The sequence below is a fragment of the Schistocerca americana genome, unplaced genomic scaffold (assembly GCF_021461395.2).
Source record: "Schistocerca americana isolate TAMUIC-IGC-003095 unplaced genomic scaffold, iqSchAmer2.1 HiC_scaffold_282, whole genome shotgun sequence".
NCBI classification, from domain to species: domain Eukaryota; kingdom Metazoa; phylum Arthropoda; class Insecta; order Orthoptera; family Acrididae; genus Schistocerca; species Schistocerca americana.
This window is the reverse complement of record NW_025725997.1, coordinates 187,803-209,264: the sequence shown is the minus strand read 5'-3', so window position 1 is coordinate 209,264 and position 21,462 is coordinate 187,803. Positions and strand designations below refer to the sequence as shown.

General features: G+C 53.1%; 72 non-coding genes across 72 annotated transcripts; 28 read left to right on the top strand and 44 right to left on the bottom strand.

Annotated features, from left to right (window-relative positions):
* Positions 1–85: 85 nt before the first annotated feature.
* Trnad-guc lies at positions 86–157 on the bottom strand. The gene has a single exon. It is a non-coding gene; the product is annotated as a tRNA-Asp (tRNA).
* A 107-nt stretch (positions 158–264) lies between these two features.
* Trnai-uau lies at positions 265–356 on the bottom strand. Its single transcript is given in 2 exon segments — positions 265–300; positions 319–356. It is a non-coding gene; the product is annotated as a tRNA-Ile (tRNA).
* A 378-nt stretch (positions 357–734) lies between these two features.
* On the top strand, positions 735–807 carry Trnar-acg. Its single transcript has one exon. It is a non-coding gene; the product is annotated as a tRNA-Arg (tRNA).
* Positions 808–1,094: 287 nt separating this feature from the next.
* On the top strand, positions 1,095–1,166 carry Trnam-cau. The gene has a single exon. It is a non-coding gene; the product is annotated as a tRNA-Met (tRNA).
* Positions 1,167–1,411: 245 nt separating this feature from the next.
* On the bottom strand, positions 1,412–1,483 carry Trnad-guc. The gene has a single exon. It is a non-coding gene; the product is annotated as a tRNA-Asp (tRNA).
* A 107-nt stretch (positions 1,484–1,590) lies between these two features.
* Trnad-guc lies at positions 1,591–1,662 on the bottom strand. The gene has a single exon. It is a non-coding gene; the product is annotated as a tRNA-Asp (tRNA).
* Positions 1,663–1,769: 107 nt separating this feature from the next.
* Trnai-uau lies at positions 1,770–1,861 on the bottom strand. Its single transcript is given in 2 exon segments — positions 1,770–1,805; positions 1,824–1,861. It is a non-coding gene; the product is annotated as a tRNA-Ile (tRNA).
* Positions 1,862–2,239: 378 nt separating this feature from the next.
* On the top strand, positions 2,240–2,312 carry Trnar-acg. Its single transcript has one exon. It is a non-coding gene; the product is annotated as a tRNA-Arg (tRNA).
* A 287-nt stretch (positions 2,313–2,599) lies between these two features.
* Trnam-cau lies at positions 2,600–2,671 on the top strand. The gene has a single exon. It is a non-coding gene; the product is annotated as a tRNA-Met (tRNA).
* A 245-nt stretch (positions 2,672–2,916) lies between these two features.
* Positions 2,917–2,988, bottom strand: Trnad-guc. Its single transcript has one exon. It is a non-coding gene; the product is annotated as a tRNA-Asp (tRNA).
* A 107-nt stretch (positions 2,989–3,095) lies between these two features.
* Positions 3,096–3,167, bottom strand: Trnad-guc. Its single transcript has one exon. It is a non-coding gene; the product is annotated as a tRNA-Asp (tRNA).
* A 107-nt stretch (positions 3,168–3,274) lies between these two features.
* Positions 3,275–3,366, bottom strand: Trnai-uau. The gene is given in 2 exon segments: positions 3,275–3,310; positions 3,329–3,366. It is a non-coding gene; the product is annotated as a tRNA-Ile (tRNA).
* Positions 3,367–3,744: 378 nt separating this feature from the next.
* Trnar-acg lies at positions 3,745–3,817 on the top strand. The gene has a single exon. It is a non-coding gene; the product is annotated as a tRNA-Arg (tRNA).
* A 287-nt stretch (positions 3,818–4,104) lies between these two features.
* Trnam-cau lies at positions 4,105–4,176 on the top strand. The gene has a single exon. It is a non-coding gene; the product is annotated as a tRNA-Met (tRNA).
* Positions 4,177–4,421: 245 nt separating this feature from the next.
* On the bottom strand, positions 4,422–4,493 carry Trnad-guc. Its single transcript has one exon. It is a non-coding gene; the product is annotated as a tRNA-Asp (tRNA).
* Positions 4,494–4,600: 107 nt separating this feature from the next.
* Positions 4,601–4,672, bottom strand: Trnad-guc. Its single transcript has one exon. It is a non-coding gene; the product is annotated as a tRNA-Asp (tRNA).
* A 107-nt stretch (positions 4,673–4,779) lies between these two features.
* On the bottom strand, positions 4,780–4,871 carry Trnai-uau. Its single transcript is given in 2 exon segments — positions 4,780–4,815; positions 4,834–4,871. It is a non-coding gene; the product is annotated as a tRNA-Ile (tRNA).
* A 378-nt stretch (positions 4,872–5,249) lies between these two features.
* Trnar-acg lies at positions 5,250–5,322 on the top strand. The gene has a single exon. It is a non-coding gene; the product is annotated as a tRNA-Arg (tRNA).
* Positions 5,323–5,609: 287 nt separating this feature from the next.
* Positions 5,610–5,681, top strand: Trnam-cau. The gene has a single exon. It is a non-coding gene; the product is annotated as a tRNA-Met (tRNA).
* A 245-nt stretch (positions 5,682–5,926) lies between these two features.
* Trnad-guc lies at positions 5,927–5,998 on the bottom strand. Its single transcript has one exon. It is a non-coding gene; the product is annotated as a tRNA-Asp (tRNA).
* A 107-nt stretch (positions 5,999–6,105) lies between these two features.
* Positions 6,106–6,177, bottom strand: Trnad-guc. Its single transcript has one exon. It is a non-coding gene; the product is annotated as a tRNA-Asp (tRNA).
* A 107-nt stretch (positions 6,178–6,284) lies between these two features.
* Positions 6,285–6,376, bottom strand: Trnai-uau. The gene is given in 2 exon segments: positions 6,285–6,320; positions 6,339–6,376. It is a non-coding gene; the product is annotated as a tRNA-Ile (tRNA).
* A 378-nt stretch (positions 6,377–6,754) lies between these two features.
* Positions 6,755–6,827, top strand: Trnar-acg. Its single transcript has one exon. It is a non-coding gene; the product is annotated as a tRNA-Arg (tRNA).
* A 287-nt stretch (positions 6,828–7,114) lies between these two features.
* Positions 7,115–7,186, top strand: Trnam-cau. Its single transcript has one exon. It is a non-coding gene; the product is annotated as a tRNA-Met (tRNA).
* A 245-nt stretch (positions 7,187–7,431) lies between these two features.
* Trnad-guc lies at positions 7,432–7,503 on the bottom strand. The gene has a single exon. It is a non-coding gene; the product is annotated as a tRNA-Asp (tRNA).
* Positions 7,504–7,610: 107 nt separating this feature from the next.
* Trnad-guc lies at positions 7,611–7,682 on the bottom strand. The gene has a single exon. It is a non-coding gene; the product is annotated as a tRNA-Asp (tRNA).
* A 107-nt stretch (positions 7,683–7,789) lies between these two features.
* On the bottom strand, positions 7,790–7,881 carry Trnai-uau. The gene is given in 2 exon segments: positions 7,790–7,825; positions 7,844–7,881. It is a non-coding gene; the product is annotated as a tRNA-Ile (tRNA).
* Positions 7,882–8,259: 378 nt separating this feature from the next.
* Positions 8,260–8,332, top strand: Trnar-acg. The gene has a single exon. It is a non-coding gene; the product is annotated as a tRNA-Arg (tRNA).
* A 287-nt stretch (positions 8,333–8,619) lies between these two features.
* On the top strand, positions 8,620–8,691 carry Trnam-cau. Its single transcript has one exon. It is a non-coding gene; the product is annotated as a tRNA-Met (tRNA).
* A 245-nt stretch (positions 8,692–8,936) lies between these two features.
* On the bottom strand, positions 8,937–9,008 carry Trnad-guc. Its single transcript has one exon. It is a non-coding gene; the product is annotated as a tRNA-Asp (tRNA).
* A 107-nt stretch (positions 9,009–9,115) lies between these two features.
* On the bottom strand, positions 9,116–9,187 carry Trnad-guc. Its single transcript has one exon. It is a non-coding gene; the product is annotated as a tRNA-Asp (tRNA).
* Positions 9,188–9,294: 107 nt separating this feature from the next.
* On the bottom strand, positions 9,295–9,386 carry Trnai-uau. Its single transcript is given in 2 exon segments — positions 9,295–9,330; positions 9,349–9,386. It is a non-coding gene; the product is annotated as a tRNA-Ile (tRNA).
* A 378-nt stretch (positions 9,387–9,764) lies between these two features.
* Trnar-acg lies at positions 9,765–9,837 on the top strand. Its single transcript has one exon. It is a non-coding gene; the product is annotated as a tRNA-Arg (tRNA).
* Positions 9,838–10,124: 287 nt separating this feature from the next.
* Trnam-cau lies at positions 10,125–10,196 on the top strand. The gene has a single exon. It is a non-coding gene; the product is annotated as a tRNA-Met (tRNA).
* A 245-nt stretch (positions 10,197–10,441) lies between these two features.
* Positions 10,442–10,513, bottom strand: Trnad-guc. Its single transcript has one exon. It is a non-coding gene; the product is annotated as a tRNA-Asp (tRNA).
* Positions 10,514–10,620: 107 nt separating this feature from the next.
* Positions 10,621–10,692, bottom strand: Trnad-guc. Its single transcript has one exon. It is a non-coding gene; the product is annotated as a tRNA-Asp (tRNA).
* Positions 10,693–10,799: 107 nt separating this feature from the next.
* On the bottom strand, positions 10,800–10,891 carry Trnai-uau. Its single transcript is given in 2 exon segments — positions 10,800–10,835; positions 10,854–10,891. It is a non-coding gene; the product is annotated as a tRNA-Ile (tRNA).
* A 378-nt stretch (positions 10,892–11,269) lies between these two features.
* Trnar-acg lies at positions 11,270–11,342 on the top strand. The gene has a single exon. It is a non-coding gene; the product is annotated as a tRNA-Arg (tRNA).
* A 287-nt stretch (positions 11,343–11,629) lies between these two features.
* Positions 11,630–11,701, top strand: Trnam-cau. The gene has a single exon. It is a non-coding gene; the product is annotated as a tRNA-Met (tRNA).
* A 245-nt stretch (positions 11,702–11,946) lies between these two features.
* Trnad-guc lies at positions 11,947–12,018 on the bottom strand. The gene has a single exon. It is a non-coding gene; the product is annotated as a tRNA-Asp (tRNA).
* Positions 12,019–12,125: 107 nt separating this feature from the next.
* Positions 12,126–12,197, bottom strand: Trnad-guc. Its single transcript has one exon. It is a non-coding gene; the product is annotated as a tRNA-Asp (tRNA).
* Positions 12,198–12,304: 107 nt separating this feature from the next.
* Positions 12,305–12,396, bottom strand: Trnai-uau. Its single transcript is given in 2 exon segments — positions 12,305–12,340; positions 12,359–12,396. It is a non-coding gene; the product is annotated as a tRNA-Ile (tRNA).
* A 378-nt stretch (positions 12,397–12,774) lies between these two features.
* Positions 12,775–12,847, top strand: Trnar-acg. Its single transcript has one exon. It is a non-coding gene; the product is annotated as a tRNA-Arg (tRNA).
* A 287-nt stretch (positions 12,848–13,134) lies between these two features.
* Positions 13,135–13,206, top strand: Trnam-cau. The gene has a single exon. It is a non-coding gene; the product is annotated as a tRNA-Met (tRNA).
* Positions 13,207–13,451: 245 nt separating this feature from the next.
* Positions 13,452–13,523, bottom strand: Trnad-guc. The gene has a single exon. It is a non-coding gene; the product is annotated as a tRNA-Asp (tRNA).
* A 107-nt stretch (positions 13,524–13,630) lies between these two features.
* On the bottom strand, positions 13,631–13,702 carry Trnad-guc. The gene has a single exon. It is a non-coding gene; the product is annotated as a tRNA-Asp (tRNA).
* Positions 13,703–13,809: 107 nt separating this feature from the next.
* Trnai-uau lies at positions 13,810–13,901 on the bottom strand. Its single transcript is given in 2 exon segments — positions 13,810–13,845; positions 13,864–13,901. It is a non-coding gene; the product is annotated as a tRNA-Ile (tRNA).
* Positions 13,902–14,279: 378 nt separating this feature from the next.
* Positions 14,280–14,352, top strand: Trnar-acg. Its single transcript has one exon. It is a non-coding gene; the product is annotated as a tRNA-Arg (tRNA).
* Positions 14,353–14,639: 287 nt separating this feature from the next.
* On the top strand, positions 14,640–14,711 carry Trnam-cau. Its single transcript has one exon. It is a non-coding gene; the product is annotated as a tRNA-Met (tRNA).
* A 245-nt stretch (positions 14,712–14,956) lies between these two features.
* On the bottom strand, positions 14,957–15,028 carry Trnad-guc. The gene has a single exon. It is a non-coding gene; the product is annotated as a tRNA-Asp (tRNA).
* A 107-nt stretch (positions 15,029–15,135) lies between these two features.
* On the bottom strand, positions 15,136–15,207 carry Trnad-guc. Its single transcript has one exon. It is a non-coding gene; the product is annotated as a tRNA-Asp (tRNA).
* A 107-nt stretch (positions 15,208–15,314) lies between these two features.
* Trnai-uau lies at positions 15,315–15,406 on the bottom strand. The gene is given in 2 exon segments: positions 15,315–15,350; positions 15,369–15,406. It is a non-coding gene; the product is annotated as a tRNA-Ile (tRNA).
* A 378-nt stretch (positions 15,407–15,784) lies between these two features.
* On the top strand, positions 15,785–15,857 carry Trnar-acg. The gene has a single exon. It is a non-coding gene; the product is annotated as a tRNA-Arg (tRNA).
* A 287-nt stretch (positions 15,858–16,144) lies between these two features.
* On the top strand, positions 16,145–16,216 carry Trnam-cau. The gene has a single exon. It is a non-coding gene; the product is annotated as a tRNA-Met (tRNA).
* Positions 16,217–16,461: 245 nt separating this feature from the next.
* On the bottom strand, positions 16,462–16,533 carry Trnad-guc. Its single transcript has one exon. It is a non-coding gene; the product is annotated as a tRNA-Asp (tRNA).
* Positions 16,534–16,640: 107 nt separating this feature from the next.
* Positions 16,641–16,712, bottom strand: Trnad-guc. Its single transcript has one exon. It is a non-coding gene; the product is annotated as a tRNA-Asp (tRNA).
* Positions 16,713–16,819: 107 nt separating this feature from the next.
* Positions 16,820–16,911, bottom strand: Trnai-uau. Its single transcript is given in 2 exon segments — positions 16,820–16,855; positions 16,874–16,911. It is a non-coding gene; the product is annotated as a tRNA-Ile (tRNA).
* Positions 16,912–17,289: 378 nt separating this feature from the next.
* On the top strand, positions 17,290–17,362 carry Trnar-acg. The gene has a single exon. It is a non-coding gene; the product is annotated as a tRNA-Arg (tRNA).
* A 287-nt stretch (positions 17,363–17,649) lies between these two features.
* On the top strand, positions 17,650–17,721 carry Trnam-cau. The gene has a single exon. It is a non-coding gene; the product is annotated as a tRNA-Met (tRNA).
* Positions 17,722–17,966: 245 nt separating this feature from the next.
* Positions 17,967–18,038, bottom strand: Trnad-guc. The gene has a single exon. It is a non-coding gene; the product is annotated as a tRNA-Asp (tRNA).
* Positions 18,039–18,145: 107 nt separating this feature from the next.
* On the bottom strand, positions 18,146–18,217 carry Trnad-guc. The gene has a single exon. It is a non-coding gene; the product is annotated as a tRNA-Asp (tRNA).
* Positions 18,218–18,324: 107 nt separating this feature from the next.
* On the bottom strand, positions 18,325–18,416 carry Trnai-uau. Its single transcript is given in 2 exon segments — positions 18,325–18,360; positions 18,379–18,416. It is a non-coding gene; the product is annotated as a tRNA-Ile (tRNA).
* Positions 18,417–18,794: 378 nt separating this feature from the next.
* On the top strand, positions 18,795–18,867 carry Trnar-acg. The gene has a single exon. It is a non-coding gene; the product is annotated as a tRNA-Arg (tRNA).
* A 287-nt stretch (positions 18,868–19,154) lies between these two features.
* Positions 19,155–19,226, top strand: Trnam-cau. Its single transcript has one exon. It is a non-coding gene; the product is annotated as a tRNA-Met (tRNA).
* Positions 19,227–19,471: 245 nt separating this feature from the next.
* On the bottom strand, positions 19,472–19,543 carry Trnad-guc. The gene has a single exon. It is a non-coding gene; the product is annotated as a tRNA-Asp (tRNA).
* A 107-nt stretch (positions 19,544–19,650) lies between these two features.
* Positions 19,651–19,722, bottom strand: Trnad-guc. The gene has a single exon. It is a non-coding gene; the product is annotated as a tRNA-Asp (tRNA).
* A 107-nt stretch (positions 19,723–19,829) lies between these two features.
* On the bottom strand, positions 19,830–19,921 carry Trnai-uau. The gene is given in 2 exon segments: positions 19,830–19,865; positions 19,884–19,921. It is a non-coding gene; the product is annotated as a tRNA-Ile (tRNA).
* Positions 19,922–20,299: 378 nt separating this feature from the next.
* Trnar-acg lies at positions 20,300–20,372 on the top strand. Its single transcript has one exon. It is a non-coding gene; the product is annotated as a tRNA-Arg (tRNA).
* Positions 20,373–20,659: 287 nt separating this feature from the next.
* Positions 20,660–20,731, top strand: Trnam-cau. The gene has a single exon. It is a non-coding gene; the product is annotated as a tRNA-Met (tRNA).
* Positions 20,732–20,976: 245 nt separating this feature from the next.
* On the bottom strand, positions 20,977–21,048 carry Trnad-guc. Its single transcript has one exon. It is a non-coding gene; the product is annotated as a tRNA-Asp (tRNA).
* A 107-nt stretch (positions 21,049–21,155) lies between these two features.
* On the bottom strand, positions 21,156–21,227 carry Trnad-guc. Its single transcript has one exon. It is a non-coding gene; the product is annotated as a tRNA-Asp (tRNA).
* A 107-nt stretch (positions 21,228–21,334) lies between these two features.
* Trnai-uau lies at positions 21,335–21,426 on the bottom strand. The gene is given in 2 exon segments: positions 21,335–21,370; positions 21,389–21,426. It is a non-coding gene; the product is annotated as a tRNA-Ile (tRNA).
* Between the last annotated feature and the right edge of the window lie 36 nt (positions 21,427–21,462).

Genomic DNA, 21,462 nt, shown 5'->3' with positions numbered 1-21,462 from the left:
GTGCGAGAGATATGGTGCTAGTAGCCGCAAACGACCTACACTAAGTTCAGCGAGTGATAGAGCAGCAATTAAAAATCGGATGTGCCTCCCCGGCGGGGAATCGAACCCCGGTCTCCCGCGTGACAGGCGGGGATACTAACCACTATACTACCGAGGAAGACGCAGCTAGCGTCTCGAATGCACAATTATGTTACTCAAATAGCTGATACATCTCAAACCTAGCCTCCTGTTGCTGTCAGAGACAGCTGCTAAGAAATAAAAGTATGCCCCAGGTGAGGCTCGATCCCACAACCCCGGCATTGCTCACGGCTACTGCCTTATAAGTACCGTGCGCTAACCAATTGCGCCACTGGGGCTACAACAGAGTGCTTTCAGTTAGCGGTATTCACTTTGCTGCAAACCAGTGGTGGCCACAGAAACATACGATCGCCACCTGATGCCATACTGCGACTTTGGCACCTGACTACCAATGCTTCGTGCTATTCTTGTTTCATATGCTACGCTTACATGCACATCAACCGGCTCTCGTCGTCGAGAAAACGTGGGAAAACGCGCGCCTTGCCTTCTGCTACCTGTCGAACAGCGAGAGCAGATGCGTGGCAAGCTCTAAGCTCTGCAGGCGCACTGCGGCCACGCAGCTGCACGAAAGGTACCTTCCTTGGGAGCTTGCTCAGCCATGGAGAACACGTTTCTTAGCGAATTGCACTTGTCTCGTAGAAAGAAATGCTGCCACTGGCCCTGTGGCGCAACGGATAACGCGTCTGACTACGGATCAGAAGATTCCAGGTTCGAATCCTGGCAGGGTCGGCGTTTTGTTAGTTGCCGACGCGTAGCTGGGCAGTGGATTTCGTATGTCGCCGCACCGTGGAGTGCTTTGTTGCTCCTGTGCATCTCGCAGCTGCATGTCGAGTCGATCGTGGTAAATATCGCTGCCTGCAAGCGTCAGCGTAGCGTCAGTCGAGCAAAGTCGAGACAAGTCAAGCTGAGAGCTGTAGGAGATGATACGCAATTAAATACAGGCGTGTGAAAGCGACGCAGACAACACTTTCCAAGTGTCCCACGTCACGTGGCGAAGAGCCGGCGCTACCCCAGGCAGCAGAGTGGCGCAGTGGAAGCGTGCTGGGCCCATAACCCAGAGGTCCGTGGATCGAAACCACGCTCTGCTAAAATTATTTCTTTTGCGGACTGTGCCGAGCTCGATTATTACGCCCACAGCGTCGGCTGGGGTGCTTTGATACAGCGTTAACAGCATTCCCCGCAATTCTGAAATGTGAAGAATGCGAGAACCACTTCCTAAGTTGTAGCATTTTTTAAGATTTTGCGCCAACTACACTCCACGATCGCAAAGTTAATGCTCTTACGACCCACATACGCGCAACACTCGAACAGGGTTGTGAGATAAAAATCGCATCTCCCCGGCGGGGAATCGAACCCCGGTCTCCCGCGTGACAGGCGGGGATACTAACCACTATACTACCGAGGATGCGCTGTAGACAGGTGCCTGTGTGCGAGAGATATGGTGCTAGTAGCCGCAAACGACCTACACTAAGTTCAGCGAGTGATAGAGCAGCAATTAAAAATCGGATGTGCCTCCCCGGCGGGGAATCGAACCCCGGTCTCCCGCGTGACAGGCGGGGATACTAACCACTATACTACCGAGGAAGACGCAGCTAGCGTCTCGAATGCACAATTATGTTACTCAAATAGCTGATACATCTCAAACCTAGCCTCCTGTTGCTGTCAGAGACAGCTGCTAAGAAATAAAAGTATGCCCCAGGTGAGGCTCGAACTCACAACCCCGGCATTGCTCACGGCTACTGCCTTATAAGTACCGTGCGCTAACCAATTGCGCCACTGGGGCTACAACAGAGTGCTTTCAGTTAGCGGTATTCACTTTGCTGCAAACCAGTGGTGGCCACAGAAACATACGATCGCCACCTGATGCCATACTGCGACTTTGGCACCTGACTACCAATGCTTCGTGCTATTCTTGTTTCATATGCTACGCTTACATGCACATCAACCGGCTCTCGTCGTCGAGAAAACGTGGGAAAACGCGCGCCTTGCCTTCTGCTACCTGTCGAACAGCGAGAGCAGATGCGTGGCAAGCTCTAAGCTCTGCAGGCGCACTGCGGCCACGCAGCTGCACGAAAGGTACCTTCCTTGGGAGCTTGCTCAGCCATGGAGAACACGTTTCTTAGCGAATTGCACTTGTCTCGTAGAAAGAAATGCTGCCACTGGCCCTGTGGCGCAACGGATAACGCGTCTGACTACGGATCAGAAGATTCCAGGTTCGAATCCTGGCAGGGTCGGCGTTTTGTTAGTTGCCGACGCGTAGCTGGGCAGTGGATTTCGTATGTCGCCGCACCGTGGAGTGCTTTGTTGCTCCTGTGCATCTCGCAGCTGCATGTCGAGTCGATCGTGGTAAATATCGCTGCCTGCAAGCGTCAGCGTAGCGTCAGTCGAGCAAAGTCGAGACAAGTCAAGCTGAGAGCTGTAGGAGATGATACGCAATTAAATACAGGCGTGTGAAAGCGACGCAGACAACACTTTCCAAGTGTCCCACGTCACGTGGCGAAGAGCCGGCGCTACCCCAGGCAGCAGAGTGGCGCAGTGGAAGCGTGCTGGGCCCATAACCCAGAGGTCCGTGGATCGAAACCACGCTCTGCTAAAATTATTTCTTTTGCGGACTGTGCCGAGCTCGATTATTACGCCCACAGCGTCGGCTGGGGTGCTTTGATACAGCGTTAACAGCATTCCCCGCAATTCTGAAATGTGAAGAATGCGAGAACCACTTCCTAAGTTGTAGCATTTTTTAAGATTTTGCGCCAACTACACTCCACGATCGCAAAGTTAATGCTCTTACGACCCACATACGCGCAACACTCGAACAGGGTTGTGAGATAAAAATCGCATCTCCCCGGCGGGGAATCGAACCCCGGTCTCCCGCGTGACAGGCGGGGATACTAACCACTATACTACCGAGGATGCGCTGTAGACAGGTGCCTGTGTGCGAGAGATATGGTGCTAGTAGCCGCAAACGACCTACACTAAGTTCAGCGAGTGATAGAGCAGCAATTAAAAATCGGATGTGCCTCCCCGGCGGGGAATCGAACCCCGGTCTCCCGCGTGACAGGCGGGGATACTAACCACTATACTACCGAGGAAGACGCAGCTAGCGTCTCGAATGCACAATTATGTTACTCAAATAGCTGATACATCTCAAACCTAGCCTCCTGTTGCTGTCAGAGACAGCTGCTAAGAAATAAAAGTATGCCCCAGGTGAGGCTCGAACTCACAACCCCGGCATTGCTCACGGCTACTGCCTTATAAGTACCGTGCGCTAACCAATTGCGCCACTGGGGCTACAACAGAGTGCTTTCAGTTAGCGGTATTCACTTTGCTGCAAACCAGTGGTGGCCACAGAAACATACGATCGCCACCTGATGCCATACTGCGACTTTGGCACCTGACTACCAATGCTTCGTGCTATTCTTGTTTCATATGCTACGCTTACATGCACATCAACCGGCTCTCGTCGTCGAGAAAACGTGGGAAAACGCGCGCCTTGCCTTCTGCTACCTGTCGAACAGCGAGAGCAGATGCGTGGCAAGCTCTAAGCTCTGCAGGCGCACTGCGGCCACGCAGCTGCACGAAAGGTACCTTCCTTGGGAGCTTGCTCAGCCATGGAGAACACGTTTCTTAGCGAATTGCACTTGTCTCGTAGAAAGAAATGCTGCCACTGGCCCTGTGGCGCAACGGATAACGCGTCTGACTACGGATCAGAAGATTCCAGGTTCGAATCCTGGCAGGGTCGGCGTTTTGTTAGTTGCCGACGCGTAGCTGGGCAGTGGATTTCGTATGTCGCCGCACCGTGGAGTGCTTTGTTGCTCCTGTGCATCTCGCAGCTGCATGTCGAGTCGATCGTGGTAAATATCGCTGCCTGCAAGCGTCAGCGTAGCGTCAGTCGAGCAAAGTCGAGACAAGTCAAGCTGAGAGCTGTAGGAGATGATACGCAATTAAATACAGGCGTGTGAAAGCGACGCAGACAACACTTTCCAAGTGTCCCACGTCACGTGGCGAAGAGCCGGCGCTACCCCAGGCAGCAGAGTGGCGCAGTGGAAGCGTGCTGGGCCCATAACCCAGAGGTCCGTGGATCGAAACCACGCTCTGCTAAAATTATTTCTTTTGCGGACTGTGCCGAGCTCGATTATTACGCCCACAGCGTCGGCTGGGGTGCTTTGATACAGCGTTAACAGCATTCCCCGCAATTCTGAAATGTGAAGAATGCGAGAACCACTTCCTAAGTTGTAGCATTTTTTAAGATTTTGCGCCAACTACACTCCACGATCGCAAAGTTAATGCTCTTACGACCCACATACGCGCAACACTCGAACAGGGTTGTGAGATAAAAATCGCATCTCCCCGGCGGGGAATCGAACCCCGGTCTCCCGCGTGACAGGCGGGGATACTAACCACTATACTACCGAGGATGCGCTGTAGACAGGTGCCTGTGTGCGAGAGATATGGTGCTAGTAGCCGCAAACGACCTACACTAAGTTCAGCGAGTGATAGAGCAGCAATTAAAAATCGGATGTGCCTCCCCGGCGGGGAATCGAACCCCGGTCTCCCGCGTGACAGGCGGGGATACTAACCACTATACTACCGAGGAAGACGCAGCTAGCGTCTCGAATGCACAATTATGTTACTCAAATAGCTGATACATCTCAAACCTAGCCTCCTGTTGCTGTCAGAGACAGCTGCTAAGAAATAAAAGTATGCCCCAGGTGAGGCTCGAACTCACAACCCCGGCATTGCTCACGGCTACTGCCTTATAAGTACCGTGCGCTAACCAATTGCGCCACTGGGGCTACAACAGAGTGCTTTCAGTTAGCGGTATTCACTTTGCTGCAAACCAGTGGTGGCCACAGAAACATACGATCGCCACCTGATGCCATACTGCGACTTTGGCACCTGACTACCAATGCTTCGTGCTATTCTTGTTTCATATGCTACGCTTACATGCACATCAACCGGCTCTCGTCGTCGAGAAAACGTGGGAAAACGCGCGCCTTGCCTTCTGCTACCTGTCGAACAGCGAGAGCAGATGCGTGGCAAGCTCTAAGCTCTGCAGGCGCACTGCGGCCACGCAGCTGCACGAAAGGTACCTTCCTTGGGAGCTTGCTCAGCCATGGAGAACACGTTTCTTAGCGAATTGCACTTGTCTCGTAGAAAGAAATGCTGCCACTGGCCCTGTGGCGCAACGGATAACGCGTCTGACTACGGATCAGAAGATTCCAGGTTCGAATCCTGGCAGGGTCGGCGTTTTGTTAGTTGCCGACGCGTAGCTGGGCAGTGGATTTCGTATGTCGCCGCACCGTGGAGTGCTTTGTTGCTCCTGTGCATCTCGCAGCTGCATGTCGAGTCGATCGTGGTAAATATCGCTGCCTGCAAGCGTCAGCGTAGCGTCAGTCGAGCAAAGTCGAGACAAGTCAAGCTGAGAGCTGTAGGAGATGATACGCAATTAAATACAGGCGTGTGAAAGCGACGCAGACAACACTTTCCAAGTGTCCCACGTCACGTGGCGAAGAGCCGGCGCTACCCCAGGCAGCAGAGTGGCGCAGTGGAAGCGTGCTGGGCCCATAACCCAGAGGTCCGTGGATCGAAACCACGCTCTGCTAAAATTATTTCTTTTGCGGACTGTGCCGAGCTCGATTATTACGCCCACAGCGTCGGCTGGGGTGCTTTGATACAGCGTTAACAGCATTCCCCGCAATTCTGAAATGTGAAGAATGCGAGAACCACTTCCTAAGTTGTAGCATTTTTTAAGATTTTGCGCCAACTACACTCCACGATCGCAAAGTTAATGCTCTTACGACCCACATACGCGCAACACTCGAACAGGGTTGTGAGATAAAAATCGCATCTCCCCGGCGGGGAATCGAACCCCGGTCTCCCGCGTGACAGGCGGGGATACTAACCACTATACTACCGAGGATGCGCTGTAGACAGGTGCCTGTGTGCGAGAGATATGGTGCTAGTAGCCGCAAACGACCTACACTAAGTTCAGCGAGTGATAGAGCAGCAATTAAAAATCGGATGTGCCTCCCCGGCGGGGAATCGAACCCCGGTCTCCCGCGTGACAGGCGGGGATACTAACCACTATACTACCGAGGAAGACGCAGCTAGCGTCTCGAATGCACAATTATGTTACTCAAATAGCTGATACATCTCAAACCTAGCCTCCTGTTGCTGTCAGAGACAGCTGCTAAGAAATAAAAGTATGCCCCAGGTGAGGCTCGAACTCACAACCCCGGCATTGCTCACGGCTACTGCCTTATAAGTACCGTGCGCTAACCAATTGCGCCACTGGGGCTACAACAGAGTGCTTTCAGTTAGCGGTATTCACTTTGCTGCAAACCAGTGGTGGCCACAGAAACATACGATCGCCACCTGATGCCATACTGCGACTTTGGCACCTGACTACCAATGCTTCGTGCTATTCTTGTTTCATATGCTACGCTTACATGCACATCAACCGGCTCTCGTCGTCGAGAAAACGTGGGAAAACGCGCGCCTTGCCTTCTGCTACCTGTCGAACAGCGAGAGCAGATGCGTGGCAAGCTCTAAGCTCTGCAGGCGCACTGCGGCCACGCAGCTGCACGAAAGGTACCTTCCTTGGGAGCTTGCTCAGCCATGGAGAACACGTTTCTTAGCGAATTGCACTTGTCTCGTAGAAAGAAATGCTGCCACTGGCCCTGTGGCGCAACGGATAACGCGTCTGACTACGGATCAGAAGATTCCAGGTTCGAATCCTGGCAGGGTCGGCGTTTTGTTAGTTGCCGACGCGTAGCTGGGCAGTGGATTTCGTATGTCGCCGCACCGTGGAGTGCTTTGTTGCTCCTGTGCATCTCGCAGCTGCATGTCGAGTCGATCGTGGTAAATATCGCTGCCTGCAAGCGTCAGCGTAGCGTCAGTCGAGCAAAGTCGAGACAAGTCAAGCTGAGAGCTGTAGGAGATGATACGCAATTAAATACAGGCGTGTGAAAGCGACGCAGACAACACTTTCCAAGTGTCCCACGTCACGTGGCGAAGAGCCGGCGCTACCCCAGGCAGCAGAGTGGCGCAGTGGAAGCGTGCTGGGCCCATAACCCAGAGGTCCGTGGATCGAAACCACGCTCTGCTAAAATTATTTCTTTTGCGGACTGTGCCGAGCTCGATTATTACGCCCACAGCGTCGGCTGGGGTGCTTTGATACAGCGTTAACAGCATTCCCCGCAATTCTGAAATGTGAAGAATGCGAGAACCACTTCCTAAGTTGTAGCATTTTTTAAGATTTTGCGCCAACTACACTCCACGATCGCAAAGTTAATGCTCTTACGACCCACATACGCGCAACACTCGAACAGGGTTGTGAGATAAAAATCGCATCTCCCCGGCGGGGAATCGAACCCCGGTCTCCCGCGTGACAGGCGGGGATACTAACCACTATACTACCGAGGATGCGCTGTAGACAGGTGCCTGTGTGCGAGAGATATGGTGCTAGTAGCCGCAAACGACCTACACTAAGTTCAGCGAGTGATAGAGCAGCAATTAAAAATCGGATGTGCCTCCCCGGCGGGGAATCGAACCCCGGTCTCCCGCGTGACAGGCGGGGATACTAACCACTATACTACCGAGGAAGACGCAGCTAGCGTCTCGAATGCACAATTATGTTACTCAAATAGCTGATACATCTCAAACCTAGCCTCCTGTTGCTGTCAGAGACAGCTGCTAAGAAATAAAAGTATGCCCCAGGTGAGGCTCGAACTCACAACCCCGGCATTGCTCACGGCTACTGCCTTATAAGTACCGTGCGCTAACCAATTGCGCCACTGGGGCTACAACAGAGTGCTTTCAGTTAGCGGTATTCACTTTGCTGCAAACCAGTGGTGGCCACAGAAACATACGATCGCCACCTGATGCCATACTGCGACTTTGGCACCTGACTACCAATGCTTCGTGCTATTCTTGTTTCATATGCTACGCTTACATGCACATCAACCGGCTCTCGTCGTCGAGAAAACGTGGGAAAACGCGCGCCTTGCCTTCTGCTACCTGTCGAACAGCGAGAGCAGATGCGTGGCAAGCTCTAAGCTCTGCAGGCGCACTGCGGCCACGCAGCTGCACGAAAGGTACCTTCCTTGGGAGCTTGCTCAGCCATGGAGAACACGTTTCTTAGCGAATTGCACTTGTCTCGTAGAAAGAAATGCTGCCACTGGCCCTGTGGCGCAACGGATAACGCGTCTGACTACGGATCAGAAGATTCCAGGTTCGAATCCTGGCAGGGTCGGCGTTTTGTTAGTTGCCGACGCGTAGCTGGGCAGTGGATTTCGTATGTCGCCGCACCGTGGAGTGCTTTGTTGCTCCTGTGCATCTCGCAGCTGCATGTCGAGTCGATCGTGGTAAATATCGCTGCCTGCAAGCGTCAGCGTAGCGTCAGTCGAGCAAAGTCGAGACAAGTCAAGCTGAGAGCTGTAGGAGATGATACGCAATTAAATACAGGCGTGTGAAAGCGACGCAGACAACACTTTCCAAGTGTCCCACGTCACGTGGCGAAGAGCCGGCGCTACCCCAGGCAGCAGAGTGGCGCAGTGGAAGCGTGCTGGGCCCATAACCCAGAGGTCCGTGGATCGAAACCACGCTCTGCTAAAATTATTTCTTTTGCGGACTGTGCCGAGCTCGATTATTACGCCCACAGCGTCGGCTGGGGTGCTTTGATACAGCGTTAACAGCATTCCCCGCAATTCTGAAATGTGAAGAATGCGAGAACCACTTCCTAAGTTGTAGCATTTTTTAAGATTTTGCGCCAACTACACTCCACGATCGCAAAGTTAATGCTCTTACGACCCACATACGCGCAACACTCGAACAGGGTTGTGAGATAAAAATCGCATCTCCCCGGCGGGGAATCGAACCCCGGTCTCCCGCGTGACAGGCGGGGATACTAACCACTATACTACCGAGGATGCGCTGTAGACAGGTGCCTGTGTGCGAGAGATATGGTGCTAGTAGCCGCAAACGACCTACACTAAGTTCAGCGAGTGATAGAGCAGCAATTAAAAATCGGATGTGCCTCCCCGGCGGGGAATCGAACCCCGGTCTCCCGCGTGACAGGCGGGGATACTAACCACTATACTACCGAGGAAGACGCAGCTAGCGTCTCGAATGCACAATTATGTTACTCAAATAGCTGATACATCTCAAACCTAGCCTCCTGTTGCTGTCAGAGACAGCTGCTAAGAAATAAAAGTATGCCCCAGGTGAGGCTCGAACTCACAACCCCGGCATTGCTCACGGCTACTGCCTTATAAGTACCGTGCGCTAACCAATTGCGCCACTGGGGCTACAACAGAGTGCTTTCAGTTAGCGGTATTCACTTTGCTGCAAACCAGTGGTGGCCACAGAAACATACGATCGCCACCTGATGCCATACTGCGACTTTGGCACCTGACTACCAATGCTTCGTGCTATTCTTGTTTCATATGCTACGCTTACATGCACATCAACCGGCTCTCGTCGTCGAGAAAACGTGGGAAAACGCGCGCCTTGCCTTCTGCTACCTGTCGAACAGCGAGAGCAGATGCGTGGCAAGCTCTAAGCTCTGCAGGCGCACTGCGGCCACGCAGCTGCACGAAAGGTACCTTCCTTGGGAGCTTGCTCAGCCATGGAGAACACGTTTCTTAGCGAATTGCACTTGTCTCGTAGAAAGAAATGCTGCCACTGGCCCTGTGGCGCAACGGATAACGCGTCTGACTACGGATCAGAAGATTCCAGGTTCGAATCCTGGCAGGGTCGGCGTTTTGTTAGTTGCCGACGCGTAGCTGGGCAGTGGATTTCGTATGTCGCCGCACCGTGGAGTGCTTTGTTGCTCCTGTGCATCTCGCAGCTGCATGTCGAGTCGATCGTGGTAAATATCGCTGCCTGCAAGCGTCAGCGTAGCGTCAGTCGAGCAAAGTCGAGACAAGTCAAGCTGAGAGCTGTAGGAGATGATACGCAATTAAATACAGGCGTGTGAAAGCGACGCAGACAACACTTTCCAAGTGTCCCACGTCACGTGGCGAAGAGCCGGCGCTACCCCAGGCAGCAGAGTGGCGCAGTGGAAGCGTGCTGGGCCCATAACCCAGAGGTCCGTGGATCGAAACCACGCTCTGCTAAAATTATTTCTTTTGCGGACTGTGCCGAGCTCGATTATTACGCCCACAGCGTCGGCTGGGGTGCTTTGATACAGCGTTAACAGCATTCCCCGCAATTCTGAAATGTGAAGAATGCGAGAACCACTTCCTAAGTTGTAGCATTTTTTAAGATTTTGCGCCAACTACACTCCACGATCGCAAAGTTAATGCTCTTACGACCCACATACGCGCAACACTCGAACAGGGTTGTGAGATAAAAATCGCATCTCCCCGGCGGGGAATCGAACCCCGGTCTCCCGCGTGACAGGCGGGGATACTAACCACTATACTACCGAGGATGCGCTGTAGACAGGTGCCTGTGTGCGAGAGATATGGTGCTAGTAGCCGCAAACGACCTACACTAAGTTCAGCGAGTGATAGAGCAGCAATTAAAAATCGGATGTGCCTCCCCGGCGGGGAATCGAACCCCGGTCTCCCGCGTGACAGGCGGGGATACTAACCACTATACTACCGAGGAAGACGCAGCTAGCGTCTCGAATGCACAATTATGTTACTCAAATAGCTGATACATCTCAAACCTAGCCTCCTGTTGCTGTCAGAGACAGCTGCTAAGAAATAAAAGTATGCCCCAGGTGAGGCTCGAACTCACAACCCCGGCATTGCTCACGGCTACTGCCTTATAAGTACCGTGCGCTAACCAATTGCGCCACTGGGGCTACAACAGAGTGCTTTCAGTTAGCGGTATTCACTTTGCTGCAAACCAGTGGTGGCCACAGAAACATACGATCGCCACCTGATGCCATACTGCGACTTTGGCACCTGACTACCAATGCTTCGTGCTATTCTTGTTTCATATGCTACGCTTACATGCACATCAACCGGCTCTCGTCGTCGAGAAAACGTGGGAAAACGCGCGCCTTGCCTTCTGCTACCTGTCGAACAGCGAGAGCAGATGCGTGGCAAGCTCTAAGCTCTGCAGGCGCACTGCGGCCACGCAGCTGCACGAAAGGTACCTTCCTTGGGAGCTTGCTCAGCCATGGAGAACACGTTTCTTAGCGAATTGCACTTGTCTCGTAGAAAGAAATGCTGCCACTGGCCCTGTGGCGCAACGGATAACGCGTCTGACTACGGATCAGAAGATTCCAGGTTCGAATCCTGGCAGGGTCGGCGTTTTGTTAGTTGCCGACGCGTAGCTGGGCAGTGGATTTCGTATGTCGCCGCACCGTGGAGTGCTTTGTTGCTCCTGTGCATCTCGCAGCTGCATGTCGAGTCGATCGTGGTAAATATCGCTGCCTGCAAGCGTCAGCGTAGCGTCAGTCGAGCAAAGTCGAGACAAGTCAAGCTGAGAGCTGTAGGAGATGATACGCAATTAAATACAGGCGTGTGAAAGCGACGCAGACAACACTTTCCAAGTGTCCCACGTCACGTGGCGAAGAGCCGGCGCTACCCCAGGCAGCAGAGTGGCGCAGTGGAAGCGTGCTGGGCCCATAACCCAGAGGTCCGTGGATCGAAACCACGCTCTGCTAAAATTATTTCTTTTGCGGACTGTGCCGAGCTCGATTATTACGCCCACAGCGTCGGCTGGGGTGCTTTGATACAGCGTTAACAGCATTCCCCGCAATTCTGAAATGTGAAGAATGCGAGAACCACTTCCTAAGTTGTAGCATTTTTTAAGATTTTGCGCCAACTACACTCCACGATCGCAAAGTTAATGCTCTTACGACCCACATACGCGCAACACTCGAACAGGGTTGTGAGATAAAAATCGCATCTCCCCGGCGGGGAATCGAACCCCGGTCTCCCGCGTGACAGGCGGGGATACTAACCACTATACTACCGAGGATGCGCTGTAGACAGGTGCCTGTGTGCGAGAGATATGGTGCTAGTAGCCGCAAACGACCTACACTAAGTTCAGCGAGTGATAGAGCAGCAATTAAAAATCGGATGTGCCTCCCCGGCGGGGAATCGAACCCCGGTCTCCCGCGTGACAGGCGGGGATACTAACCACTATACTACCGAGGAAGACGCAGCTAGCGTCTCGAATGCACAATTATGTTACTCAAATAGCTGATACATCTCAAACCTAGCCTCCTGTTGCTGTCAGAGACAGCTGCTAAGAAATAAAAGTATGCCCCAGGTGAGGCTCGAACTCACAACCCCGGCATTGCTCACGGCTACTGCCTTATAAGTACCGTGCGCTAACCAATTGCGCCACTGGGGCTACAACAGAGTGCTTTCAGTTAGCGGTATTCACTTTGCTGCAAACCAGTGGTGGCCACAGAAACATACGATCGCCACCTGATGCCATACTGCGACTTTGGCACCTGACTACCAATGCTTCGTGCTATTCTTGTTTCATATGCTACGCTTACATGCACATCAACCGGCTCTCGTCGTCGAGAAAACGTGGGAAAACGCGCGCCTTGCCTTCTGCTACCTGTCGAACAGCGAGAGCAGATGCGTGGCAAGCTCTAAGCTCTGCAGGCGCACTGCGGCCACGCAGCTGCACGAAAGGTACCTTCCTTGGGAGCTTGCTCAGCCATGGAGAACACGTTTCTTAGCGAATTGCACTTGTCTCGTAGAAAGAAATGCTGCCACTGGCCCTGTGGCGCAACGGATAACGCGTCTGACTACGGATCAGAAGATTCCAGGTTCGAATCCTGGCAGGGTCGGCGTTTTGTTAGTTGCCGACGCGTAGCTGGGCAGTGGATTTCGTATGTCGCCGCACCGTGGAGTGCTTTGTTGCTCCTGTGCATCTCGCAGCTGCATGTCGAGTCGATCGTGGTAAATATCGCTGCCTGCAAGCGTCAGCGTAGCGTCAGTCGAGCAAAGTCGAGACAAGTCAAGCTGAGAGCTGTAGGAGATGATACGCAATTAAATACAGGCGTGTGAAAGCGACGCAGACAACACTTTCCAAGTGTCCCACGTCACGTGGCGAAGAGCCGGCGCTACCCCAGGCAGCAGAGTGGCGCAGTGGAAGCGTGCTGGGCCCATAACCCAGAGGTCCGTGGATCGAAACCACGCTCTGCTAAAATTATTTCTTTTGCGGACTGTGCCGAGCTCGATTATTACGCCCACAGCGTCGGCTGGGGTGCTTTGATACAGCGTTAACAGCATTCCCCGCAATTCTGAAATGTGAAGAATGCGAGAACCACTTCCTAAGTTGTAGCATTTTTTAAGATTTTGCGCCAACTACACTCCACGATCGCAAAGTTAATGCTCTTACGACCCACATACGCGCAACACTCGAACAGGGTTGTGAGATAAAAATCGCATCTCCCCGGCGGGGAATCGAACCCCGGTCTCCCGCGTGACAGGCGGGGATACTAACCACTATACTACCGAGGATGCGCTGTAGACAGGTGCCTGTGTGCGAGAGATATGGTGCTAGTAGCCGCAAACGACCTACACTAAGTTCAGCGAGTGATAGAGCAGCAATTAAAAATCGGATGTGCCTCCCCGGCGGGGAATCGAACCCCGGTCTCCCGCGTGACAGGCGGGGATACTAACCACTATACTACCGAGGAAGACGCAGCTAGCGTCTCGAATGCACAATTATGTTACTCAAATAGCTGATACATCTCAAACCTAGCCTCCTGTTGCTGTCAGAGACAGCTGCTAAGAAATAAAAGTATGCCCCAGGTGAGGCTCGAACTCACAACCCCGGCATTGCTCACGGCTACTGCCTTATAAGTACCGTGCGCTAACCAATTGCGCCACTGGGGCTACAACAGAGTGCTTTCAGTTAGCGGTATTCACTTTGCTGCAAACCAGTGGTGGCCACAGAAACATACGATCGCCACCTGATGCCATACTGCGACTTTGGCACCTGACTACCAATGCTTCGTGCTATTCTTGTTTCATATGCTACGCTTACATGCACATCAACCGGCTCTCGTCGTCGAGAAAACGTGGGAAAACGCGCGCCTTGCCTTCTGCTACCTGTCGAACAGCGAGAGCAGATGCGTGGCAAGCTCTAAGCTCTGCAGGCGCACTGCGGCCACGCAGCTGCACGAAAGGTACCTTCCTTGGGAGCTTGCTCAGCCATGGAGAACACGTTTCTTAGCGAATTGCACTTGTCTCGTAGAAAGAAATGCTGCCACTGGCCCTGTGGCGCAACGGATAACGCGTCTGACTACGGATCAGAAGATTCCAGGTTCGAATCCTGGCAGGGTCGGCGTTTTGTTAGTTGCCGACGCGTAGCTGGGCAGTGGATTTCGTATGTCGCCGCACCGTGGAGTGCTTTGTTGCTCCTGTGCATCTCGCAGCTGCATGTCGAGTCGATCGTGGTAAATATCGCTGCCTGCAAGCGTCAGCGTAGCGTCAGTCGAGCAAAGTCGAGACAAGTCAAGCTGAGAGCTGTAGGAGATGATACGCAATTAAATACAGGCGTGTGAAAGCGACGCAGACAACACTTTCCAAGTGTCCCACGTCACGTGGCGAAGAGCCGGCGCTACCCCAGGCAGCAGAGTGGCGCAGTGGAAGCGTGCTGGGCCCATAACCCAGAGGTCCGTGGATCGAAACCACGCTCTGCTAAAATTATTTCTTTTGCGGACTGTGCCGAGCTCGATTATTACGCCCACAGCGTCGGCTGGGGTGCTTTGATACAGCGTTAACAGCATTCCCCGCAATTCTGAAATGTGAAGAATGCGAGAACCACTTCCTAAGTTGTAGCATTTTTTAAGATTTTGCGCCAACTACACTCCACGATCGCAAAGTTAATGCTCTTACGACCCACATACGCGCAACACTCGAACAGGGTTGTGAGATAAAAATCGCATCTCCCCGGCGGGGAATCGAACCCCGGTCTCCCGCGTGACAGGCGGGGATACTAACCACTATACTACCGAGGATGCGCTGTAGACAGGTGCCTGTGTGCGAGAGATATGGTGCTAGTAGCCGCAAACGACCTACACTAAGTTCAGCGAGTGATAGAGCAGCAATTAAAAATCGGATGTGCCTCCCCGGCGGGGAATCGAACCCCGGTCTCCCGCGTGACAGGCGGGGATACTAACCACTATACTACCGAGGAAGACGCAGCTAGCGTCTCGAATGCACAATTATGTTACTCAAATAGCTGATACATCTCAAACCTAGCCTCCTGTTGCTGTCAGAGACAGCTGCTAAGAAATAAAAGTATGCCCCAGGTGAGGCTCGAACTCACAACCCCGGCATTGCTCACGGCTACTGCCTTATAAGTACCGTGCGCTAACCAATTGCGCCACTGGGGCTACAACAGAGTGCTTTCAGTTAGCGGTATTCACTTTGCTGCAAACCAGTGGTGGCCACAGAAACATACGATCGCCACCTGATGCCATACTGCGACTTTGGCACCTGACTACCAATGCTTCGTGCTATTCTTGTTTCATATGCTACGCTTACATGCACATCAACCGGCTCTCGTCGTCGAGAAAACGTGGGAAAACGCGCGCCTTGCCTTCTGCTACCTGTCGAACAGCGAGAGCAGATGCGTGGCAAGCTCTAAGCTCTGCAGGCGCACTGCGGCCACGCAGCTGCACGAAAGGTACCTTCCTTGGGAGCTTGCTCAGCCATGGAGAACACGTTTCTTAGCGAATTGCACTTGTCTCGTAGAAAGAAATGCTGCCACTGGCCCTGTGGCGCAACGGATAACGCGTCTGACTACGGATCAGAAGATTCCAGGTTCGAATCCTGGCAGGGTCGGCGTTTTGTTAGTTGCCGACGCGTAGCTGGGCAGTGGATTTCGTATGTCGCCGCACCGTGGAGTGCTTTGTTGCTCCTGTGCATCTCGCAGCTGCATGTCGAGTCGATCGTGGTAAATATCGCTGCCTGCAAGCGTCAGCGTAGCGTCAGTCGAGCAAAGTCGAGACAAGTCAAGCTGAGAGCTGTAGGAGATGATACGCAATTAAATACAGGCGTGTGAAAGCGACGCAGACAACACTTTCCAAGTGTCCCACGTCACGTGGCGAAGAGCCGGCGCTACCCCAGGCAGCAGAGTGGCGCAGTGGAAGCGTGCTGGGCCCATAACCCAGAGGTCCGTGGATCGAAACCACGCTCTGCTAAAATTATTTCTTTTGCGGACTGTGCCGAGCTCGATTATTACGCCCACAGCGTCGGCTGGGGTGCTTTGATACAGCGTTAACAGCATTCCCCGCAATTCTGAAATGTGAAGAATGCGAGAACCACTTCCTAAGTTGTAGCATTTTTTAAGATTTTGCGCCAACTACACTCCACGATCGCAAAGTTAATGCTCTTACGACCCACATACGCGCAACACTCGAACAGGGTTGTGAGATAAAAATCGCATCTCCCCGGCGGGGAATCGAACCCCGGTCTCCCGCGTGACAGGCGGGGATACTAACCACTATACTACCGAGGATGCGCTGTAGACAGGTGCCTGTGTGCGAGAGATATGGTGCTAGTAGCCGCAAACGACCTACACTAAGTTCAGCGAGTGATAGAGCAGCAATTAAAAATCGGATGTGCCTCCCCGGCGGGGAATCGAACCCCGGTCTCCCGCGTGACAGGCGGGGATACTAACCACTATACTACCGAGGAAGACGCAGCTAGCGTCTCGAATGCACAATTATGTTACTCAAATAGCTGATACATCTCAAACCTAGCCTCCTGTTGCTGTCAGAGACAGCTGCTAAGAAATAAAAGTATGCCCCAGGTGAGGCTCGATCTCACAACCCCGGCATTGCTCACGGCTACTGCCTTATAAGTACCGTGCGCTAACCAATTGCGCCACTGGGGCTACAACAGAGTGCTTTCAGTTAGCGGTATTCACTTTGCTGCAAACCAGTGGTGGCCACAGAAACATACGATCGCCACCTGATGCCATACTGCGACTTTGGCACCTGACTACCAATGCTTCGTGCTATTCTTGTTTCATATGCTACGCTTACATGCACATCAACCGGCTCTCGTCGTCGAGAAAACGTGGGAAAACGCGCGCCTTGCCTTCTGCTACCTGTCGAACAGCGAGAGCAGATGCGTGGCAAGCTCTAAGCTCTGCAGGCGCACTGCGGCCACGCAGCTGCACGAAAGGTACCTTCCTTGGGAGCTTGCTCAGCCATGGAGAACACGTTTCTTAGCGAATTGCACTTGTCTCGTAGAAAGAAATGCTGCCAATGGCCCTGTGGCGCAACGGATAACGCGTCTGACTACGGATCAGAAGATTCCAGGTTCGAATCCTGGCAGGGTCGGCGTTTTGTTAGTTGCCGACGCGTAGCTGGGCAGTGGATTTCGTATGTCGCCGCACCGTGGAGTGCTTTGTTGCTCCTGTGCATCTCGCAGCTGCATGTCGAGTCGATCGTGGTAAATATCGCTGCCTGCAAGCGTCAGCGTAGCGTCAGTCGAGCAAAGTCGAGACAAGTCAAGCTGAGAGCTGTAGGAGATGATACGCAATTAAATACAGGCGTGTGAAAGCGACGCAGACAACACTTTCCAAGTGTCCCACGTCACGTGGCGAAGAGCCGGCGCTACCCCAGGCAGCAGAGTGGCGCAGTGGAAGCGTGCTGGGCCCATAACCCAGAGGTCCGTGGATCGAAACCACGCTCTGCTAAAATTATTTCTTTTGCGGACTGTGCCGAGCTCGATTATTACGCCCACAGCGTCGGCTGGGGTGCTTTGATACAGCGTTAACAGCATTCCCCGCAATTCTGAAATGTGAAGAATGCGAGAACCACTTCCTAAGTTGTAGCATTTTTTAAGATTTTGCGCCAACTACACTCCACGATCGCAAAGTTAATGCTCTTACGACCCACATACGCGCAACACTCGAACAGGGTTGTGAGATAAAAATCGCATCTCCCCGGCGGGGAATCGAACCCCGGTCTCCCGCGTGACAGGCGGGGATACTAACCACTATACTACCGAGGATGCGCTGTAGACAGGTGCCTGTGTGCGAGAGATATGGTGCTAGTAGCCGCAAACGACCTACACTAAGTTCAGCGAGTGATAGAGCAGCAATTAAAAATCGGATGTGCCTCCCCGGCGGGGAATCGAACCCCGGTCTCCCGCGTGACAGGCGGGGATACTAACCACTATACTACCGAGGAAGACGCAGCTAGCGTCTCGAATGCACAATTATGTTACTCAAATAGCTGATACATCTCAAACCTAGCCTCCTGTTGCTGTCAGAGACAGCTGCTAAGAAATAAAAGTATGCCCCAGGTGAGGCTCGAACTCACAACCCCGGCATTGCTCACGGCTACTGCCTTATAAGTACCGTGCGCTAACCAATTGCGCCACTGGGGCTACAACAGAGTGCTTTCAGTTAGCGGTATTCACTTTGCTGCAAACCAGTGGTGGCCACAGAAACATACGATCGCCACCTGATGCCATACTGCGACTTTGGCACCTGACTACCAATGCTTCGTGCTATTCTTGTTTCATATGCTACGCTTACATGCACATCAACCGGCTCTCGTCGTCGAGAAAACGTGGGAAAACGCGCGCCTTGCCTTCTGCTACCTGTCGAACAGCGAGAGCAGATGCGTGGCAAGCTCTAAGCTCTGCAGGCGCACTGCGGCCACGCAGCTGCACGAAAGGTACCTTCCTTGGGAGCTTGCTCAGCCATGGAGAACACGTTTCTTAGCGAATTGCACTTGTCTCGTAGAAAGAAATGCTGCCACTGGCCCTGTGGCGCAACGGATAACGCGTCTGACTACGGATCAGAAGATTCCAGGTTCGAATCCTGGCAGGGTCGGCGTTTTGTTAGTTGCCGACGCGTAGCTGGGCAGTGGATTTCGTATGTCGCCGCACCGTGGAGTGCTTTGTTGCTCCTGTGCATCTCGCAGCTGCATGTCGAGTCGATCGTGGTAAATATCGCTGCCTGCAAGCGTCAGCGTAGCGTCAGTCGAGCAAAGTCGAGACAAGTCAAGCTGAGAGCTGTAGGAGATGATACGCAATTAAATACAGGCGTGTGAAAGCGACGCAGACAACACTTTCCAAGTGTCCCACGTCACGTGGCGAAGAGCCGGCGCTACCCCAGGCAGCAGAGTGGCGCAGTGGAAGCGTGCTGGGCCCATAACCCAGAGGTCCGTGGATCGAAACCACGCTCTGCTAAAATTATTTCTTTTGCGGACTGTGCCGAGCTCGATTATTACGCCCACAGCGTCGGCTGGGGTGCTTTGATACAGCGTTAACAGCATTCCCCGCAATTCTGAAATGTGAAGAATGCGAGAACCACTTCCTAAGTTGTAGCATTTTTTAAGATTTTGCGCCAACTACACTCCACGATCGCAAAGTTAATGCTCTTACGACCCACATACGCGCAACACTCGAACAGGGTTGTGAGATAAAAATCGCATCTCCCCGGCGGGGAATCGAACCCCGGTCTCCCGCGTGACAGGCGGGGATACTAACCACTATACTACCGAGGATGCGCTGTAGACAGGTGCCTGTGTGCGAGAGATATGGTGCTAGTAGCCGCAAACGACCTACACTAAGTTCAGCGAGTGATAGAGCAGCAATTAAAAATCGGATGTGCCTCCCCGGCGGGGAATCGAACCCCGGTCTCCCGCGTGACAGGCGGGGATACTAACCACTATACTACCGAGGAAGACGCAGCTAGCGTCTCGAATGCACAATTATGTTACTCAAATAGCTGATACATCTCAAACCTAGCCTCCTGTTGCTGTCAGAGACAGCTGCTAAGAAATAAAAGTATGCCCCAGGTGAGGCTCGAACTCACAACCCCGGCATTGCTCACGGCTACTGCCTTATAAGTACCGTGCGCTAACCAATTGCGCCACTGGGGCTACAACAGAGTGCTTTCAGTTAGCGGTATTCACTTTGCTGCAAACCAGTGGTGGCCACAGAAACATACGATCGCCACCTGATGCCATACTGCGACTTTGGCACCTGACTACCAATGCTTCGTGCTATTCTTGTTTCATATGCTACGCTTACATGCACATCAACCGGCTCTCGTCGTCGAGAAAACGTGGGAAAACGCGCGCCTTGCCTTCTGCTACCTGTCGAACAGCGAGAGCAGATGCGTGGCAAGCTCTAAGCTCTGCAGGCGCACTGCGGCCACGCAGCTGCACGAAAGGTACCTTCCTTGGGAGCTTGCTCAGCCATGGAGAACACGTTTCTTAGCGAATTGCACTTGTCTCGTAGAAAGAAATGCTGCCACTGGCCCTGTGGCGCAACGGATAACGCGTCTGACTACGGATCAGAAGATTCCAGGTTCGAATCCTGGCAGGGTCGGCGTTTTGTTAGTTGCCGACGCGTAGCTGGGCAGTGGATTTCGTATGTCGCCGCACCGTGGAGTGCTTTGTTGCTCCTGTGCATCTCGCAGCTGCATGTCGAGTCGATCGTGGTAAATATCGCTGCCTGCAAGCGTCAGCGTAGCGTCAGTCGAGCAAAGTCGAGACAAGTCAAGCTGAGAGCTGTAGGAGATGATACGCAATTAAATACAGGCGTGTGAAAGCGACGCAGACAACACTTTCCAAGTGTCCCACGTCACGTGGCGAAGAGCCGGCGCTACCCCAGGCAGCAGAGTGGCGCAGTGGAAGCGTGCTGGGCCCATAACCCAGAGGTCCGTGGATCGAAACCACGCTCTGCTAAAATTATTTCTTTTGCGGACTGTGCCGAGCTCGATTATTACGCCCACAGCGTCGGCTGGGGTGCTTTGATACAGCGTTAACAGCATTCCCCGCAATTCTGAAATGTGAAGAATGCGAGAACCACTTCCTAAGTTGTAGCATTTTTTAAGATTTTGCGCCAACTACACTCCACGATCGCAAAGTTAATGCTCTTACGACCCACATACGCGCAACACTCGAACAGGGTTGTGAGATAAAAATCGCATCTCCCCGGCGGGGAATCGAACCCCGGTCTCCCGCGTGACAGGCGGGGATACTAACCACTATACTACCGAGGATGCGCTGTAGACAGGTGCCTGTGTGCGAGAGATATGGTGCTAGTAGCCGCAAACGACCTACACTAAGTTCAGCGAGTGATAGAGCAGCAATTAAAAATCGGATGTGCCTCCCCGGCGGGGAATCGAACCCCGGTCTCCCGCGTGACAGGCGGGGATACTAACCACTATACTACCGAGGAAGACGCAGCTAGCGTCTCGAATGCACAATTATGTTACTCAAATAGCTGATACATCTCAAACCTAGCCTCCTGTTGCTGTCAGAGACAGCTGCTAAGAAATAAAAGTATGCCCCAGGTGAGGCTCGAACTCACAACCCCGGCATTGCTCACGGCTACTGCCTTATAAGTACCGTGCGCTAACCAATTGCGCCACTGGGGCTACAACAGAGTGCTTTCAGTTAGCGGTATTCACTTT